General features: G+C 41.4%; 1 protein-coding gene across 5 annotated transcripts in view; it reads right to left on the bottom strand.

The window, feature by feature from the left end:
• The window catches only part of GAS2L3 (growth arrest specific 2 like 3), a 37,226-nt gene extending 23,602 nt beyond the window's left edge, over window positions 1-13,624 (bottom strand). The window contains exons 1-2 of one of the 5 annotated variants that reach the window (XM_027542033.1): window positions 13,476-13,624; window positions 12,359-12,496 (exon numbers count right to left, since the gene is read on the bottom strand). The gene's annotated coding sequence lies outside the window, so the exon portion shown is untranslated. Of the gene's footprint in view, window positions 1-88; window positions 2,382-12,354; window positions 12,497-13,229; window positions 13,453-13,475 lie in introns of those variants that run through there. The other 4 variants (XM_027542035.1, XM_027542034.1, XM_027542036.1 and 1 more) reach the window with 4 other exon arrangements.
• Window positions 13,625-19,398: the final 5,774 nt, after the last annotated feature.

Here is a 19,398-nt window from a genome sequence, read left to right on the forward strand (position 1 = left end):
AGAAAAAAATAGGAAATGGCTTATGGCTATAATGTTATCCATTTCCCAGGAAAAGTGACTTTCTTCCCCTAAGTCATACCAAACATACCTCAGGCACGGTGACCACTACACATTCCACTTTCCTCTCAGGAACACATCTGGTACCAAAGCTGAAATGGAGCTAAACCTATCTGAAAAGTCTGATGTTACACATCACGTTGGTTTTGTAAGAAGTCAGAGAACAGCAGAATGTTCCTGATATCATTTTTCCTTCTCTCTACCCTAGCAAAAGGCCAAAGTACAATTGAGCATTACTAATGAGCTTGTTATGCTTCCCACGAGCTAATTCAGTGGGGAATACATTTTCCTTTAGCATAAATAATCCTTTGTCCCTAACAAAGATCCACAGTAAGAAGCTTCCGAGACCATTTTTAAAAAATGCAGCAGAGAAGCTGCTCCTATTAAAATAAGGAGTCCCACATAATCAGACAAGAGCTTGAACAGTTGGAACTGCCAACCCCAAACAAAAGAAGGCTTAAATTATAAGGCGTGTGCAAATCAAGAACAGTGACACAGTCACAAAGAAGCTATCACAAGAATGTTTAGCAGTTGCACTTTTTACAGAAAATTCGACAAAATTAGTTTTATGAAAGAAATGAAGAATTTGTGCACAACCTTCAGTCACTGAACTTTAGCAGAGTCTATTTAAATATAATATATATACACGTACATATATATATTTTCCCACATCACCCTTATCTCATAGAACTACTTTAAAGATGACAAAAGGACAACCATCTTGATTACCTTTTAAAAGTAGTTATTTAATAAATGTTACTCAGATAAGTTATAACACATCTTCATATGTGGAAAACTATCATGTACACAAATATATGCTCTTACTGGAAAACATTTATTAGTTGATGAGACTCTATCAGTGAATCATCAATTAACTCCAGAGTATTCACCGTGTTCCAGATACTAAGAGCCAGTGATTTGATATTTTCGAGCCATTCTCTTTCTAAGCCATTTTTGTCTCAAGTATACAATCCCAAAGCAGCTTCTTGTCTACTGCTAGCCCAGTCCCTAACCTGCATCACGACTGCAATTCTTGCTGCTTATTCAGCTTATTACCTACTTTCCTCTTATCTATCTTTCCCTAAAAGTCTCAGTCTCTACATTTTTTTCCCACATAAACTAATTACACTGAATCAGCAACTCTTCACTTTGGAGCTGCATCTTAATTAGCAACTTACTGGCCTTTTTGGTTTCTGTTTTTTGTCTGTCTTTTTGGAGAAGACTATTTTAATTCTGTGCCATCTTGAGGAAGTCTTTTCCTTTAGATCTGGAGGGGGTGGTGGGGGGTGGCAGTGGGAAGCTCTCATGTGACCAAGGCCAGACTATTTGCTAATGCAAGTCTTCAACAAGACAAACCACAAGTGAGGCATACCATGCTCAATTTTTTAAATCTGGAGAAAATGTTAGAAGCACATAATAAGCTCATCTACCTGAAACTGGAACTGAATTTGGACCTAGTCCACTTCGCCCATGGGGTCACAAAAGAGTTGGACATGACTTACTGACTGAACAACAACCCTCAGAAATAGTTTCAGCCATGAGATCCTTAAGATTATTTATGGTAAGGCTCTTTATACCAATTTGACTTCAGATCATGATGGGAATTAAAAAAAAAAAAAAAATGCCAGCCTGTGGAGCTGCTCCTTTGTTCCACAGCTGTAGGCTCCGAAACCGAGTACATTTTAATTCCTAATCACATTATATTAATAAAATATGGTGGGGAGAGCGCAAGTGGCATGGCTCAGTCCTGGAACAAAACAGGAGCCGATTTGTAAAATAATGGCCAAAAAGCAAAGAAATAAAGTAAGATTCCTCAGAAAAATAACATTAACTGCCACTGCAACACACCGATAGCACCCAGCTGACAGATAACTGCCAAGACACACAAGCTGCAGGGATATGATAAATGCCCAGGTTGGCACAGTGGTCACTGCTGAGGAGGGAAGGAACGTGAGATTGGGATGGAATGCACAGAGGCAACGGTACCAACAAGATTCTCATTCAGGAGAAGTGGTGAGGACACAAGTGTTCTTACATTACTTGGTACTCCCTTCTGTGTGTCAAAAAACATTTCATCATTTTTAATGCTTCATTTGGAAAAATAGTTGAAGAAAATATCCTGATTTGTTCACGGGAATAAAAAAACTATCTTCTCAGCTTTAAAATTCTGAGTTAAATATTTCTTAGTTGCCTAGAAGAGAAAATAGAAATGCTATATTCATACCATCCCCTTCATGGATCACAGCCTTGTCGTAGTGAAGGGGCTTGCGTAATTCAACGAAACTATGAGCCATGCCGTGCAAGGCCACCCAAGACAGACGGGTCATAGTGCAGAGTTCTGACAAATCGTGGTACTCTGAAGGAGGAAATGGTAACCCACTTCAGTATTCTTGCCATGAGAACCTCACAAACAGTACAAAAAGACAAAAAGATATGACACCAGAAAATGAGGCCCCCAGGTTGGAAGGTGTCCAATATACTACTGGGGAAGACCAGAGGGCAATTACAAATAGCTCCAGAAAGAATGAAATGGTCGGGCCAAAGTGAAAACAATGCTCAGTTTATATGCATTATGTGCTCATTTTATGCTCAGTGGATATGCCTGGTGGTGAAAGTAAAGTCTGATATGGTAAAGAACAATACTGCACAGGATCATGCAAAGTTAGGTCCATGATACAAGGTAAATTGGATGTGGTCAAACACGAAATGGCAAGACTAAACATCTCAGGAATCAGTGAACTAAAATAGACAGGAATGGGCAAATTTAATTTAGATGACCATTGTATCTACTATTGTGGGCAAGAATCCCTTAGAAGAAATGGATTAGTCCTCATAGTCAATAAAAGAGTCCAAAATGCAGTACTTGGGTGCAACCTCAAAAATAACAGAATGATCTCGGTTCACTTTCAAGGCAAACCATTCAACATCATAGTAATACAAGTCTATGCGCTTCAACCACTGATGCTGAAGAAGCTAACATTGATTGGTTGTATGAAGACTATAAAACCTTTTAGAACACCAAAGAAAGATGTCCTTTTCATCATAGGGGATTGGAATGCAAAAGTAGGAAGTCAAGAGGTACATAGAATAACAGGCAAATGTTGGTTTTCTGGAGTACAAAATGAAGCAAGACAAAGGCCAACAGTTTTGTCAAGAGAGCACACTGGTCATAGCAAACACCCTTTTCCAACAATACAAGAGAAGACTCTATACATGGACATCACCAGATGGTCAACACCAAAATCAGATTGATTGTATTTTTTGCAGCTGAAGATGGAGAAGTTCTATACAGTGAGAAAAAAAAAAAAAAGACCTGGAGTGGACTGTGTCTCAGAACATGAGCTTCTTATTGCAAAACTCAGGCTTAAACTGAACAAAGTAGGGAAAACCACTAGATCATTCAGGTATGACTTAAATTAAATCCATTAGGATTATACAGGGAAAGCGACAAATAGATCCAAGGCATTAGATCTGGTAGACAGAGTGCCTGAAGACCTATGGACAGAGGTTCATTACATTGTACAGAAGGTGGTGACCAAAACTATCCCCAAGAAAAAGAAATGCAAGGAGGCAAAGTGGTTGTCTGAGGCGGCTTTACAAATAGCTAAGAAGAGAAACTAAAGGCAAGGGCAAAAGGGAAATATAAATCCAGGTGAATGCAAAGTTCCAGAGAACAGCAAGGAAACACTATTTAAAAAAAAAAAAAGCCTACATAAATCAACAATTCAAAACAGAGGAAAACAATAGAATGGGAAAGACTAGAAATCTCAACAAAACTGAAGATATCAAGGGAATGTTTCATGGAAAGATATCAAGGGAACATTTCATGGAAAGATGGGCACAATAAAGGGCAGAAACAGTAAGGACCTAACAGAAGCAAAAGAGATAAGAAGAGGTGGCAAGAATACACAGAAGAACTATACAAAAAAGGTCTTAATGCCCAAATAACCACGATGGTGTGGTCACTCACCTAGAGCCAGACATCCTGGAATGTGAAGTCAAGTGGGCCTTAGGAAGCATTACTTTGAATAAAGTTAGTGGAGGTGACAATTCCAGCTGAGCTATTTCAAATCCTAAAAGATAATGCTGTTAAAGTGCTACACTCAATATGCCAGCAAATTTTGAAAACTCAGCAGTGGCCACAGGATTGGAAAAGGTCAGTTTTCATTCCAATCCCAAAGAAGGGCAATGCCAAAGAATGTTCCAACTACAATTGTGCTCATTTCACATGCTAGCAAGGTTATGCTCAAAATTCCTCATGCTAGAGGCTTCAGCAGTATGTGAACTGAGAACTTGGAGATGTACAAGCTGGGTTCCAAAGAGGCAGAGGAACCAGAGATCAAATTGCCAACATTTTTTTTAATCATGGGAAAAGCAAAGGAATCTCAGAAAAACATCTACTTCTGCTTCATTAACTAAAGCCTTTGACCATGCACAACAAGAGATGGGAGTACCAGTCCACCTTACCTGTTTCCTGAGAAATCTGTATGTGGGTCAAGAAGCAACAGTTAGAATTGGACACGGAATGACTAGCTCAAAACTGGGAAAGGAGTACAACAAAGCTGTATATTGTCACCGTGCTTATTTAATCTATATGCAGAGTACATCATGTGAAATGCCAGGCTGGATACACCACAAGCTGGAATCAAGATTGCTGGGTGGAATAACAACAACCTCAGACATACAGATGATACTACTCTAATAGCAGAAAGTGAAGAGGAACTAAAGAACTTCTTGATGAGGGTAAAGGAAGAGGGTGAAAAAGTTGACTTGAAACACAACACGAAAAAAAACTAAGGTCATGGTATCTGGTCACACTGCTTCATGGCAAATAGGGGAAAAAGTGGAAACAGTGACAGATTTTATTTTCTTGAGCTCCAAAATCACTGTAGATGGAGACTGCAGCCATGAAATTAAAAGACACTTGCTCCTTGGAAGGAAAACTATGACAAACGTAGAGAGTGTATTAAAAAGCAGAGACATCACTTTGCCGACAAAGGTCCACAGTTTTTACAGTCATGTATGGATGTGAGACGGAGAAGGCAATGGCACCCCACTCCAGTACTCTTGCCTGGAAAATCCCATGGATGGAGGAGCCTGGTAGGCTGCAGTCCATGAGGTCGCTAGGAGTTGGACACGACTGAGCAACTTCACTTTCACTTTTCACTCTCATGCATTGGAGAAGGAAATGGCAACCCACTCCAGTGTTCTTGCCTGGAGAATCCCAGGGACAGGGGAGCCTGGTGGGCTGCCGTCTCTGGGGTCACACAGGGTTGGACACGACTGAAATGACTTAGCAGCAGCAGCAGCAGCAGCATAGATGTGAGAGCTGGACCAAAAAGAAGGCTGAGCGCCAGAGAATTGATGCTTTTGAATTGTGGTGCTGGAGAAGATTTTGAGAGTCCCTTGGACAGCAAGGAGATCAAACCAGTCAATCCTAAAGGAAATCGACACTGAATATTCATTGTAAGGACTAATGCTGAAGCTGAAGCTCCAATACTTTGACCACCTGATGAGAAGAGCCAACACATTGGAAAAGACCCTGATGCTATGGAAGACTGAAGGCAAAAGGAGAAGGGATCCTTTTGGAGAAGGCAGAGGATGAGATGGTTAGATAGCACCATTAACTCAATGGACATGAATCTGAGCAAACTCCAAGATAGTAGAGGACAAAGGAGCCTTGCGTTCTGCAGTTCATAGAGTCACGTTGAGTCAGATAGGACTTAGCGAATGAACAACAAATTCATACAGAACACAGTTCATGTTTTTTAATGTACAAAATAAGTCACCATAAAGGCACCATTGGGGTAGTAGAAAGTAGCAGATCCATCTGGTTTGAATTACAGATGATCTTGGGATAGTTAGTTAGCTTCCCTGGTGGCTCAGACAGTAAAGTGTCTGCCTGCAATGCAAGAGACCTGGGTTCGATCCCTGGGTTGGGAAGATCCCCTGGAGAAAAAAATGGTAACCCACTCCCGGACTCTTGTCTGGAAAATCCCATGCATAGAGGAGCCTGGTAGGGCTACCGTCCATGGGGTGGCAAAGAGTTGAACACGACCGAGTAACTTCACTTTCTTTTTTACTTTAGGGTAGTTAACTTCTCTGAATCCATGTTCTCATTTGTAAATGGGATACCACCACCTCCCTTGTCTGCTTCATGTAAAGATTAAATGAGGTGATACAAATAAAGTACCTGACACATACTGACACTTAACAAGTGAGTTGTTGTGATGATACCATGAGGAAACATAATTATAGTGCACTTAACATAATTCATCAAATTAAAAAGAGATAAAATACTGAGAAATCATTAAATATAATTTGGAAAGCTTCTTTTTTCTAACATAAAAAATTTACAACATATTGTAATACAGTTATAAACGAACGACTCTTTGTGAACCAATGGACTATATACAGTCTATGGAACTTTCCAGGCCAGAATACTGGAATGGGTAGTCTTCCTCTTCTCCAGGGGATCATTCCAACCCAGGGACCGAACCCAGGTCTCTCGCATTGCAGGCAGATTCTTTACCAGCTGAGCCACAAGGGAAGCCCATAAATGAACATTAAAAACTCTAAAAGACCAACAACTTAATTGGGAGTATACTCAAATATGGATTTGTGACCTACAAGTCTATTGCTAGAATAAGTCTTCCGGTGTGTCACAAAGAGGCTCTTTGCTCCACTCAAGCTGTCTCCTCAGCATCCTCTCTACCAGTTTTGCTCATTTCTGTGGCTCCATCACAGTTCAGACTACATGTTCATCCAAGCATGGCCATTCCTTCATTTACCCAAGTATTTACTCACACCCTTCATTAAACTAGGCACCCCAGGCAAGAGACGCAGTGATGCTCTCATGGAGCCACTGCATTCGTTTGTGTACATTAGTGAATATACAGATGAATATACAATGTTAAATCATGATAATTGCTTTGGAGGAAAGAACAGAGAGAGAACAGCAGGGGCCTACTTTAAAGACTCAGACTGAGTGATATAGTAATGGTTTTGCCAGAGGAAAAACATGAACTTGAAGAATGGTGGGAATCAGCCAGGGAGAGAGAAGAGGAAAAGTTCTATGCATAGAGAATACTTTTTACAAAGACTCTGAACAGAGAGCATTTGGTGCATTCTGAGGACTGAAAGAAGCCAGTATGACTGAAGCGTGGAGCATGTGTGCCTTAGGATAGGGCTGCAAAGTTAGGCAGTAGCCCCACCACACAAAGCCAAGTTGAGGAAATTGGATTTTATTCTAAGTGCAGTAGGAAGCCATGGAAGAGTTTTAACCAAAGGAAAGACATAATGTAATTCATAGTTTTACCAGATCTCCTGCAGCGGGGCGGGAGACATGGGAGCAAAATAGTGACGGGTTTAACAGAGAAAAGAGGGAAGGAAACAGAAGGACAGGTGGGTAGAGATGTGGGAAAAAGAATCAGTGGCTTCAGTGAGAGAAGGAGAAGCAGAGAGGAGTGGTGGGAGAGCAAAGGACACTGAGCACGTAGGAGATGAGATGGAGAACAGCCTGGAAGGGGAAGAGGAGTGGACCCACCGCAGTAGTTCAGCGACAAATGATGATGACTGAGGAGGGGCGCTGGTAACGTCTCAACCAGAGAGAACTGGATGGATCCGACATCTATTTTTGAGTTAAGAATCAAGACTTGATAACGGTTAGAGATGGAGGGTGAAGGCAAAGGATGTGGGCGCAGAGTGAATTGTCAGGAACGACTCCAGGTTTTCTGGTTTAAGCAACTGAGCAAATAGATGATGGCAGTGTTTTGTGAGATGAGGATGATGGGCATCTGAACAGACTGAAGCAGGGAACCCAGCAGAGATGGCAAAAGCGCTGTGTTTTGGTCATGTTTCATTTGAGACGCCTTTAAAGACATTCAAGCCAAAATGTCATTTTGGCAGTTGGCAGTTGGAAAGTTTGGGAGGAGACAGAAATTGTCAGCAATCCTTGGGAGATAAAGCCGCTAGAAAGAGTGAGACCTTTCTGGAAAAAAAAAAATGGAGAAAACAGTGATTAGGGCCTAGAACAAGTCCTGAGAAAATCCAACATTTAAACAGGAGAAAAAGAGTCAACAGGAGGGACAGAGTCCTCATCTAGATTATTCCAGGTTTACAACTCTTCTGATTTACCTTCTCCCAGGAGCCCTTCCTGATTGGCCTAAATTAATTCTGCTTATATCTGTAGCTCTTGAATTCACCTAGCATTTCTCCCAATTCCTTATTTATACAGTGTTTTATACTCCAGTTCTTGCCTGGAGAATTCCATGGACAGAATTAAGTCCATAGGGTCGCAACTTGGTCAAGCAATGTACAGAAATAATGAAGAAATAGTATATACTTAATTCTGTCCATGGAATTCTCCAGGCAAGAACTGGAGTTGGTAGCCATTTCCTTCTCCAGGGGAATCTTCTAGACCTCTGGGCATTGAACCTGGGTCTCCTGTACTGTAGGCAGATTCTTTACCATGTGAGCTGCCAGGGAGGCAAGTCTATTACAGGATTGCTACTGGAAGTAGTGTTGAGAGAAGTATTCAAGCTGAAAGTTTAGGAAAACACTTGCAGTGGAAGATGGATGTGTGAACATCTCTAGGAAAAACCAGATAGGTAAAATGTGGTGCAAGTCTTGGAAGCCGACACACAGCAAACAAGTATCTAACAGGAAACTTTTGGGGGTATTATTTATTATTTTTCATTTTTGTTTATTATGGGACCTGAACTGATAAATAATCTTGCCTCCCATCATACATGTCCAAGGAGAAATATGTGAAGTAGTTACTAGTCAAGGTACCAGCAGGTCAAGTGAGCTACCTGACAGAAAATCACTGAAAAAAAAAAAAAGACTAAATCTGGTGTACATTTAGCCGAGGATCCAAATGAACAGGACAGAAGAGCTGTGCCAACAGGCAAGGGCTCTGGGGTCAATATACTACTCAGGAATTCATATGGCTGTCCTACTGGATAAGTACATTTTTATTACATCTTTTAAATAAACTCCATTTGCAGCAGACAGGATAATGAACCCCAAAGACATCTATGTAATAACCCCCAAACCTGTGAATATACTGTTTTCATGAGCAAAATGGACCCTGCTGATTGAGTAAATTAAGGGCCTAAGAAAATGGGAGGTTTTCCTGGTGAGCCCATTATAATAACAAAAATTCTTATAAGTGGGAGGCAGAAAGGTCAGAGCCAGAGAAGGGGATGTGAGAATAGAGGTGGAGAAAGATTGTCACACTGCTGGCTTTGAGAGGAAGGAGCCAAGAAATGTTTAAAAAAAAAACACAAAACTTAAAATCAGTTCACCTTTATATATGACAGACTAAAAGAATCAATGGAAAACATGAAAGTGAAAAGTGAAGTCGCTCAGTCTTGTCTGACCCTTCGCAATCCCATGGACTGTCACCTGTCAGACCCCTCCGTCCATGGAATTTTCCAGGCAAGAATACTGGAGTGGGTTGCCATCTCCTTCTCCAGGGGATCTTCCCAACCCAGGGATCGAACCCAGGTCTCCCATATTGCAGGCATATGTATACAATGGAAAACATGCATATACACTAACATCAGTTCAGCTCAGTTCAGTCACTCAGTCGTGTCCAACTCATTGTGACCCCATGAATCACAGCACGCCAGGCCTTCCTGTCCATCACCAACTCCCGGAGTTCACCCAGACTCACGTCCATCGAGTCAGTGATGCCATCCAGCCATCTCATCCTCTGGCGTCCCCTTCTCCTCCTGTCCCCAATCCCTCCCAACATCAGAGTCTTTTCCAATGAGTCAACTCTTCGCATGAGGTGGCCAAAGTACTGGAGTTTCAGCTTTAGCATCATTCCTTACAAAGAACTCCCAAGGGCTGATCTCCTTCAGAATGGACTGGTTGGATCTCCTTGCAGTCCAAGGGGCTCTCAAGAGTCTTCTCCAACACCACAGTTCCAAAGCATCAATTCTTCGGCGCTCAGCCTTCTTCACAGTCCAACTCTCACATCCATACATGACCACAGGAAAAACCATAGCCTTGACTAGACGAACCTTTGTTGGCATAGTAATGTCTCTGCTTTTGAATATGCTATCTAGGTTGGTCATAACTTTCCTTCCAAGGAGTAAGTGTCTTTTAATTTCATGGTTGCAGTCACCATCTGCAGTGATTTTGGAGCCCCAAAAAATAAACTCTGACACTGTTTCCACATAAAGAAATGTAAAACAACATTAAATGTCTATTAACAGGAAACCTCTAAAATAACATACAGGACATTCATACAGTGGATTCATTCGGCCACTTGAAAGAATAAGAACTGTTTGTATTGATATGAAAAGATGTCCATTATATGTCATGCAACCAAAAGCAATCTGCAGGACAGTACTTAATTATGTTACTCTGGTCACAGTGTTTTCCAAACTGTGTGAGGGTGAGAGAAAAAAATTCCTGAACAAAGTTAAGTAATTTTTTTCAACAGCCAATTTTATTTTGGCAATCAAAAACATTAACAAGTCATCCAAAGAAAAACAAAAGTCACAATATTTAAAATTCTATGTAAAGTGAGCCCTTCACCATAGCTTATACTGTCTTACAGAAAAGTTTGTTTTTGTGAGAGGAGGTAGAAATCTCTACCAGTCAGCACTTCAGCAATATCTAACATATGACTGATGGTCATAATATTGTAAAAGACCCTTACAGCAGTAAAAATGAAACTGCATTTAGTGTATCTGCTACATTTCATCATATTTTAGTTCTTTGAAAATTGGTAATTCATTGACAAGATACATAGCAACTTTCTGTTAAAACCCCTATTTTGTAACAATGCAATATGAGAAAACTTTTTGAGTTTTTAGAAGGAGAAACACTGAAGAGATAACAATTATAATTATTGGCTGCATCTTGTAAACATTACTTCTGAGGCATTTCTCTATGGTAGTTACATTTCAATTAAAACAGGGAAATTCAAAGTGAGACAACTGACTGACAGACTCAAGTTTCCTATTCTCTCAAATACTATGTACACTTCAAGTTTCATTAAGAATTTAAAAAATAACAAAGTAGAGGGAGAAACAAATAATAGGAAGAAAGTAAAACACACCCACACAGAAGTACAGCCAGTTTACAGTATGTATGCATTAACCTTAACCCCTTACTTTCCTCACAACAGTCAGCTTGAAAAACAATTACTGAAATAACTGAACTTTCATTATCTCCAAACTTAAATTGAAATTGACAGAGAAAAAAACAAAAAGAGTGCTGCTTAATAAAAAGTACAGTAAATACGAAAAAACTGAATGGGAAAATATAAATTAGGAAACATTACTTTTAAACCGACCAAGTCTCCAAACGTCATTGGACTCATTTCGTTTTTTAGTAATAGCAGTATACTGTTGACATTATTCCTTTATCACACACTTTGATTCACCATCACAAATTACTTACCACTATTTTTTAATGAAGTAGGCAAAATGAACTGAAACCCATGGGAAAAATGAACCTGGGCCATACAAACAACTTTGTGCAAAGAAGCTTAAATCTGGGTATATAAATGCAAGAGTAGTGTGATTAAAAAAAGGGGCTGGACATTGGAGTGAGACAGTCTAGACTGAATTCTGGGTGAACCTCAGTAGCTTCATTTCTTTCTCTGGGCTTCAGTTTCCTCATCTATAAAATGGAGAAAACACCAGTGACGCTGCAGGATTACTAACAGGTTTAACAATATATAAGTAAAGCATCTAGAACAGGACCTGGTACATGCTAGGTAATAATGCATTTGATAAACAGTTGTTGTCCTTGTTGATCAGTCCCTCAGTCATGTCCATCTCTTGGCGACCCCATGGACTGCAGCCAGCCAGGCTTCCCTGTCCTTCACTGTCTCCCTAAGTTTACTCAAACTCATGTCCACTGAGTCAGTGATGCCATCCAACCATCTCATACTGATAAACAGTAATGAGTACTTTACATGTACAAACTTAATCAATGAATGATAAATATTAATACCACTACCTCTGGTACTGCCTTCACCTTTTGCTCCTCTCTGCCCAGCAGCACAGAAATAATGCTAGTTATGTGTCAGGTAATGTACTAAACTAGTTACATGGATTATTTCATTTGATCTTCACAAACGTCACAGCAATAAGGTAGCAACTACTTAATATTAACCTTTGTTTACACAGCACAAAATATAGACTTAGAAAGATTAAATAACTTGCCTAAGGTCACACACATAGTAAAGTGTGACTTCAGAGCCCCCACACTTAGAAACACATAAAAAGAAACATTATTTATAATTCATTAAAGTGGAAATAGCAGACAGACCTACCACGCAAAGTCCGTTGGTTTGTAATGAGGTTTTGAAACAGATGAGTCAGACAGACACGTATCGGGATCTACACCAGACGACTACCACCAGTTTCCACTTCTTCATTCAAAACCATTCCAATCTCCTCCTAAAGGGAATCTGAGGTGGCGAGAATGCCAATTCCTAATTATTTAAGTGCCAACTGAGGAGATCAGACAGTTCACAACACGCTTATCTTCTGAGAGAGTAGGTATTAACACTCTTCACACAAACGAAGCTAAACCCAAACTCTGACCTAGACAGGGCCGGCAAAGAAACATCTCTTCACTTAATAAGAACTGACCAGCTTTTCTAACAGACGTTGCACGAAGCACTCTAAATCAGTAAGACTCAATCCTGCGGTTCGAAGAGATTAGTTAGGAACCAGGAGCGACTGAATGGCAAGCACAGGCTCCAATATTTTCCTTCGACTTCCAAGGCAATCTACAACCCTCCCCGCAACGCAGCCCTTCAAACCGAAACGTGCGGGTGGGAAAACCAGCGCTCACAGCCTTGAGGTACGTCCCCTCTTTCCGTTCATCTCGGCGACATGACCCTTGCGTGGACCGGAGGGAACAAACAGATAACTTTTCCCTCTGCCGGATGGCAAAATAACTATCTGCAATTTCCCTTCCAAGGTCAGTGACTACATCAGTTCTTCCCAGGGGTAACACCGAGGAATTAAGTGACCCTATATGAGCTAGGTGCTTGGAAACAAAGGTGCCTCTGGAGAGGCTAAATTTCAGACTCTGATCTCTTCCTGGATTCTAAAGCAGAGCGGCAGCGAGTGATTACCTCGTCTCCCGCCTAGCACACCTGCCGCCCCAGCACACCTGTGGCCCCTGCACCAAACCTGGGTGGGCAGAAGGCAGGGACTTGCTTCATCTTGACGGCCCCAGGGACCAATCAGCGCACGCGACTCCCGGAGTGGACCAATCGCACATCAACTTGAATCCCGCAGCTCGGAGCCCCTACTGAATCAACCCTTTGAGTGGGCTGAGCGCGAGGCCTCTTCCAATGCCAGTTGAGGCACCCCAGCCCCAAGAAAGCAAGTAAGAGTTCGCGAGGAAAAGAGAACGTCAAACAAAGAAGTACTCACCCGCACAGGCGCAGGACGGTCACTTCTTGCTGGGAAACATCTCGCTCAATCTGTGCCTGGCCGACACGCCCCTACCCAACCGCCGCCGCGGCTGCCTCAGGCTCAGGGTTCGCCGCGGCCCGTTTTGAAGGAACCAATCGCCGCGGCCTGTTTCGAAGGAGGCGGAGAGGGGCCGTGGCTGGAGGCCCCGCCCCGCCTCCAGGCCTCTAGGGAGCACGAGACCTGCGTGCGTCTGGATCAAGGGACTAGTCTGTTTCCTCTGCCTAGGGTCACACAAGTCTGGCGGCAAAGTCGCTCTTCTCACAGAAAATGGCTTGGTCACAGGGCACGTCCTTTCATCTGGCCCCTCAGCGACAACAATAAACCGTATTTGTCCAGATTAGCAGGAGAGGTGAATCAGTCTCTTCTCGAAGCAACCTGGAGTGTTGCTCAGAGTTGCCTGAGTTTTATCCTGATCTGTTAAGAGCCCCTCCCAATCCTAAATCCGATATTTCACTGTATTGAAGGCGCTGTCGTTTCCGGATACAAACTGTCATCCTTGTGAGGGGTTGGGGAGAGGGAGAGAAACCCTGCAGTTCCAGGCCACAACTGAAAGCAGAAAGAGGATGTTGGCTGTTCCTTCGGGAAACACCAGAGTAGGGCGTGGGGGAGGGGAGGGAGAAGGATTTGACCGCAACACAATGAGAAATAGGAGGGTTGAGGTAAAGTGGAGACTGGTCTTGAATGTAATAAAAAAAATAGGTCTCTGATCACTAAGCATGGCTTGCTGCTGCTGCTGCTAAGTCGCTTAATATGGGATAAAGTCAGAGCCGAAAGCCTGGAAAGCCAGGCCCTTTCTCTCAGCTTTATTTTGTCAAATTATGTCGCCTTTCTGGGTCTCAGTTTCCCATCTGTAAAGAGTGGAATTGACCAGGAATGATACTCTTTAGCTGGAGAAGGAAATGGCAGCCCACTCCAGTATTCTTGCCTGGAGGATCCTGTGGACAGAGGAGCCTGGTGGGCTGCTGTCCATGGGGTCTCACAGAGTCAGACACGACTGAAGCGACTTAGCATGCATGCGTGCATTGGAGAAGGAAATGGCAACCCACTCCAGTATTCTTGCCTGGAGAATCCCAGGGGAGGAGCCTGTGGGTTGCCCTCTATGGGGTCGCACGGAGTCGGACACAACTGTAGCAACTTAGCAGCAGCAGCAGCAGATGCTCTTTAACATTTATTCCTTCATTCACTTATCAACAACAACAATAAAAAAAACAATGAAGAGGTACTGTTGCTTGCTGAAAGACTAAAAAGAGAAAAGTCTTTACCTTGAAAGTGCTCAGCAACGTGATAAAGACTCTGGAAATCAGAATCTGTGAAAGAGGAAACACCTAGTGTTGAAGGGTGATGGTCAGAGCCTTGAAAAGACTTGAATTTTGAAGGACAAATAGGGATCTACCAAAGGAGAGGATAATTAGGAGTGAGAAGAGCTTTCTAGGCAGAGAGAATAAGCTTCCAGGGATGTGAGAACATCTGGAATGCTCTGGGAATTGTAGTTCTGAATGACAAGTTTAGGGATTTAGAGGTATTGATACATCAGGCTGGAGGAGTAAGCACAGAGGAAACCTTTGTAGATACTACAGAATTTAGATTCTTTCTTGCAAGCAATTGTGATTGATTTGTGTTTTAGGGGGAAAAATATTTTTGAGGGTTTTGGAGACAGTAGTAAGATTGGCAGCAATTCTAAAAATTAAAAGATTATAATTACTTAAACTAGCTCAGAAGGGATAGTGAGAAAGAGATGTCTGGAGATATTTAAAAGGCTGATTTATCTGGACTTGGTATCTTGTGACAGTGATGCCAATCTAAGGAACACAGAACAACGCTGGGGGAAGAATAATGCATTTTGGTGTGAAGTCATGTTCACTTTGAAATGTGAGGGGAATGTGCACGTTGAGGTGTTCAGAAGATATGGTTGGAAAATTAGGTCTGAAGCTGGTTAAAGTGGTTCGTGCAAGAGATAGAGATTTGAGAAGTAAATATAACAAACACACTTAAGCACTTGTTCTGTACCAGACTCCATCCTAAGCAGTGGGGTCCTGCTCTTGCAGAGCTTACCTTCTGGGTTAGCCCGGTAAAGATGTCATCAAAAAGTTGACATTTAAGTGATCGTTGAATCGCTTAAATGAACCCAAGAGTGGTTGCTCCTTTTTTACTGGTGTCTTTACCAGAACCCTTTGCTGTCCATGACTGCAGTAGATCCATTTTCACAGGATCTGGTGTTCAAATCAACCTATGTTTTATATCAGGGGTCCCCAAACTCTGGAATCTAATGCCTGATTAACTGAGGTAGAACTGATGTAATAATAATTGAAATAAAGTACACAATAAATGTAATGCACTTGAATCATCCCGAAACCAGCACCCCCAACCCCACCACCACACACACACACTCTGGTCCATGGAAAAACTGTCTTCCATGTAACCGGTCCCTAGTGTCAAAAAGGTTGGAAACCAGTTTTATAGTGTTTCTATTTAAAACTAAAGGGGCAATTTGTCATACCATTTTCAGCCAAACTTCAAGTGGAATTCTGATTTTATGTTGGATTTGTTGAACCCAAATATCAAAATATGCACACTGCTTTCCAGAACCTTAAGAATAAGTAAATTGTATCACACAGATTTTGTTTGGTGAGTCAACAGTTAACAGTTCTATTTTTTCTTAGATGCATGCTATGTACCTAAACATTTGAATACTATTTATTAAAAATTGAAACTATGTTATGTGAAGTATGTATACATTCTCTCTCAAACTCACACACACACTCACACACACCACTTAGTATTTCTGTAAGCTATTTGCTGAAATTTTGGCAGCAGGGTATTTTCATGGTTGGTTTCTTTTTATTTTCATTGTCTATTTGGTTTGTCTTGGTAACTCCTCTAGCTTATAAAGGACAATGTGGTGAAAAGTGAATCCAGAGTCAGGAAATCTGTGCAAATCAGATTCTCTAAGCCCATCTTCCTCATTGGTTAAAGGTGGGGAATGGGTGAGGAGTTCCCTTCTAGATTCTTTGATTGTTATTGCTTTTCCCTTATGAATAAAAAAAGTCCTCCGTGTTGCTCTCTCAACTTCACTTTTACAAGAATTCTCAGTTAGTACCCCACCCCCCTAGTACCCCACTCCCTAAGCACATTCACCATCTTACCTACCTTGATTTTAACACTGCAATTAGTAATTGAGGGTTTCAACTAGTGAGCTGCAATTTACTTTCATGTGTAGATTTTCTAATTGGTGGTTAGGTTAATAGTAATGTTTTAGGTGTTCTCACTTGAAATTGGAATGGTCGTAATATGCAAAGCAAGCCTCACCAGTTTGCTTCCATCAGATGACAAAGTATTTTATTTAATAGTTCTAACTTTCTCCAAATTGTGATGAAAGCATCATGCTTGGAGATCTAAATTTTTCAAGTTGTTACATTAGGAATATTCATTCATCTGACTACACATCTCTACAGAACACAGAAGAGTCACTCATAATCTCATAATCCTTGAATATTGAAATACGATTTGGTTTTTTTACAACCCTATAAGAATGCTCCTTTATTGGGAGGTGGGAGGGGGGTTCAGGATGGGGAACACGTGTACACCCGTGGCGGATCCATGTTGATGTATGGCAAAACCAATACAATATTGTAAAGTAAAAAAAAATAATAATAATTTTTAAAAAATTAAAAAAAAAGAATGCTCCTTTATTGCTTAAAGTTTACTGTAGTTGTTGGAGATTTTTTTCCTTTTGATTGATTTATTAGTGGTTTTGTTCTGCATTTTGTATTTTCTGCTGTTGTTTTTAATGCTTTGACATTAGCTATCAATCCGTGGATTCTGCCTTGTGTGAACTACTGGATGGAATTTGGGGGCTACAGATAGCTTGATTCACTCAGTTAATTAAACTACTCATTCAGCAGATGATCTATTGAGAGCCAATATTAAAAACAAGACTAAGTTCAATCTTAAAGGGATGTTATTGATTTACACTAACAAATATTATCTGTATGTAATTCAATAATATAAAATTTTATAACAGTTATGATCAATACTAAAATGTTATATTTATATAGAGTCGAATAGCCTCCCCTCCAAAATTCATATCTACCTGGAACCTTAGTTGTTGTTCAGTCACTCAGTCATGTCTGACTCTTTGTGACCCCATGGACTTCAGCACGCCAGGCTTCCCTGGCCTTCACTATCTCCCAGAGTTTGCTCAAACTCATGTCCATTGAGTCAGTGATGCCATCCAACCATCTCATCCTCTGTCATCCCCTTCTTCTGCTTTAAATCTTTCCCAATATCAGGGTCTTTTCCAGTGAGTCAGCTCTTCACATCAGGTGGCCAAAGTACTGGAGCTTCAGCTTCAGCATCAGTCCTTCCAATAAATATTCAGGGCTCATTTCCTTTAGGATTGACTGGTTTAATCTTCTTGTTGTCCAAGGGACTCTCAAGAGTCTTCTCCAGCACCACAATTTGAAAGCATCAAATCTTTGGTGGCAAAGTGATGTCTCTGCTTTTTAATACGCTGTCTAGAAACCTCAAAATGTGCCCGTATGTGGAAATAAGATATGTATAGGTGATTCCCTCTTTAGGTTTGTTAATTTGCTGGTTTGGCTCACAGAACTCAGGAAAGCAGTTCACTTACTATTACCAGTGTATTATAAAGGCTACATCTCAGGAAGAGTCAAATGAAAGAGACAAAGGGTAAATGGAGGAGGGTGTGGCGCTTCCACACTCTCTGGCACATCACCCTTCTGCACCTCGATGTGTTCACCAGCCCAGAAGCTCTCCAAATACTATCATTTAGTGGGTTTTTTTAATTGGAATTTCCATTACATAGGCATGAATGATTAAATCACTGGCCATTGGCAACTGACATTGATCTCAATGTTCCTCTCCCTTCCCCAGAGTTCGAGGAATGGGACTGAATTCTAACCCTCTAATCACGTGGTTGGTTCCTCTGGTAACCATCCTCCACCCTAAAGCATCTAGAGGCCCACCAAGAGTCACCTTATTAGCATTAACTCAGGTAAGGATGAAAGGATCTTGTTATGAATAATCAAGATCCTCCTATCACTCAGGAAATGCCAAGAGTTTTAGAATCTCCATGTCAGGAACTGGGGACAAGTTATAATACTTGCTATTACAAGGTCTTAACCACCTGAATAAGTCCAGACCTAAGAGATTAACTTCTATCTCTATCTATAGGACACCCTCAGCTCCAGCTCAGTTCCCACCACTTGCTTTTCCCCAGATGCCTTAGGATCTGGAAACACCAAAACACTCAGTTCCCCAAACTGACCCTTCTCCTTCAGGCATCCAGAAATTTACTTCTCTGTCTTAAATGTCCTTTCCTCACCACCACTTCCCTGGTGAGTCTGCAACTTCCCATTTACTCTTCATTCATCAGCTCAATCCCTTTTGATGGTGGGTACTGAGAGCTTTATTTTGCAGAGGTGAAACTGAGGCTTACAAAGGCACTGTGTCCCTCCCTCTCTGGCCCACATTCCTCCTGGTCCTTAAACATCTGTACAACTCCCCCACCTCCCCTTCTTTGGCTCCTGCCACTGTGTTCACCTTGAATCCTCTCCTTTCTTACCCTGACCCATGAAGTCCTGACTATTCTTCAGGACATCCCCCATGAGATTTTCCCAGGTAAGCCCACAGCACTTTCCTCTGCTTTTCTTTTAAGCCCCTCCAGGCAGTTACTGGGTCTTCATCATCTTTATATCTCCCATGGAGATTAGCATAAAGATTTTACTTAGTGGGGACTCAAGTCTTTTTTCTTGTTGAAACAAATGGAATTCAACTAATGTTAGCCCCAACTCACTCCTTTTCTACTGACTAGCCTTTGTTAGAACTTCAGGATTGCCTTAATATTTTAAAATGAAAAACT

Source organism: Bos indicus x Bos taurus, chromosome 5 (assembly GCF_003369695.1).
Source record: "Bos indicus x Bos taurus breed Angus x Brahman F1 hybrid chromosome 5, Bos_hybrid_MaternalHap_v2.0, whole genome shotgun sequence".
NCBI classification, from domain to species: Eukaryota; Metazoa; Chordata; class Mammalia; order Artiodactyla; family Bovidae; genus Bos; species Bos indicus x Bos taurus.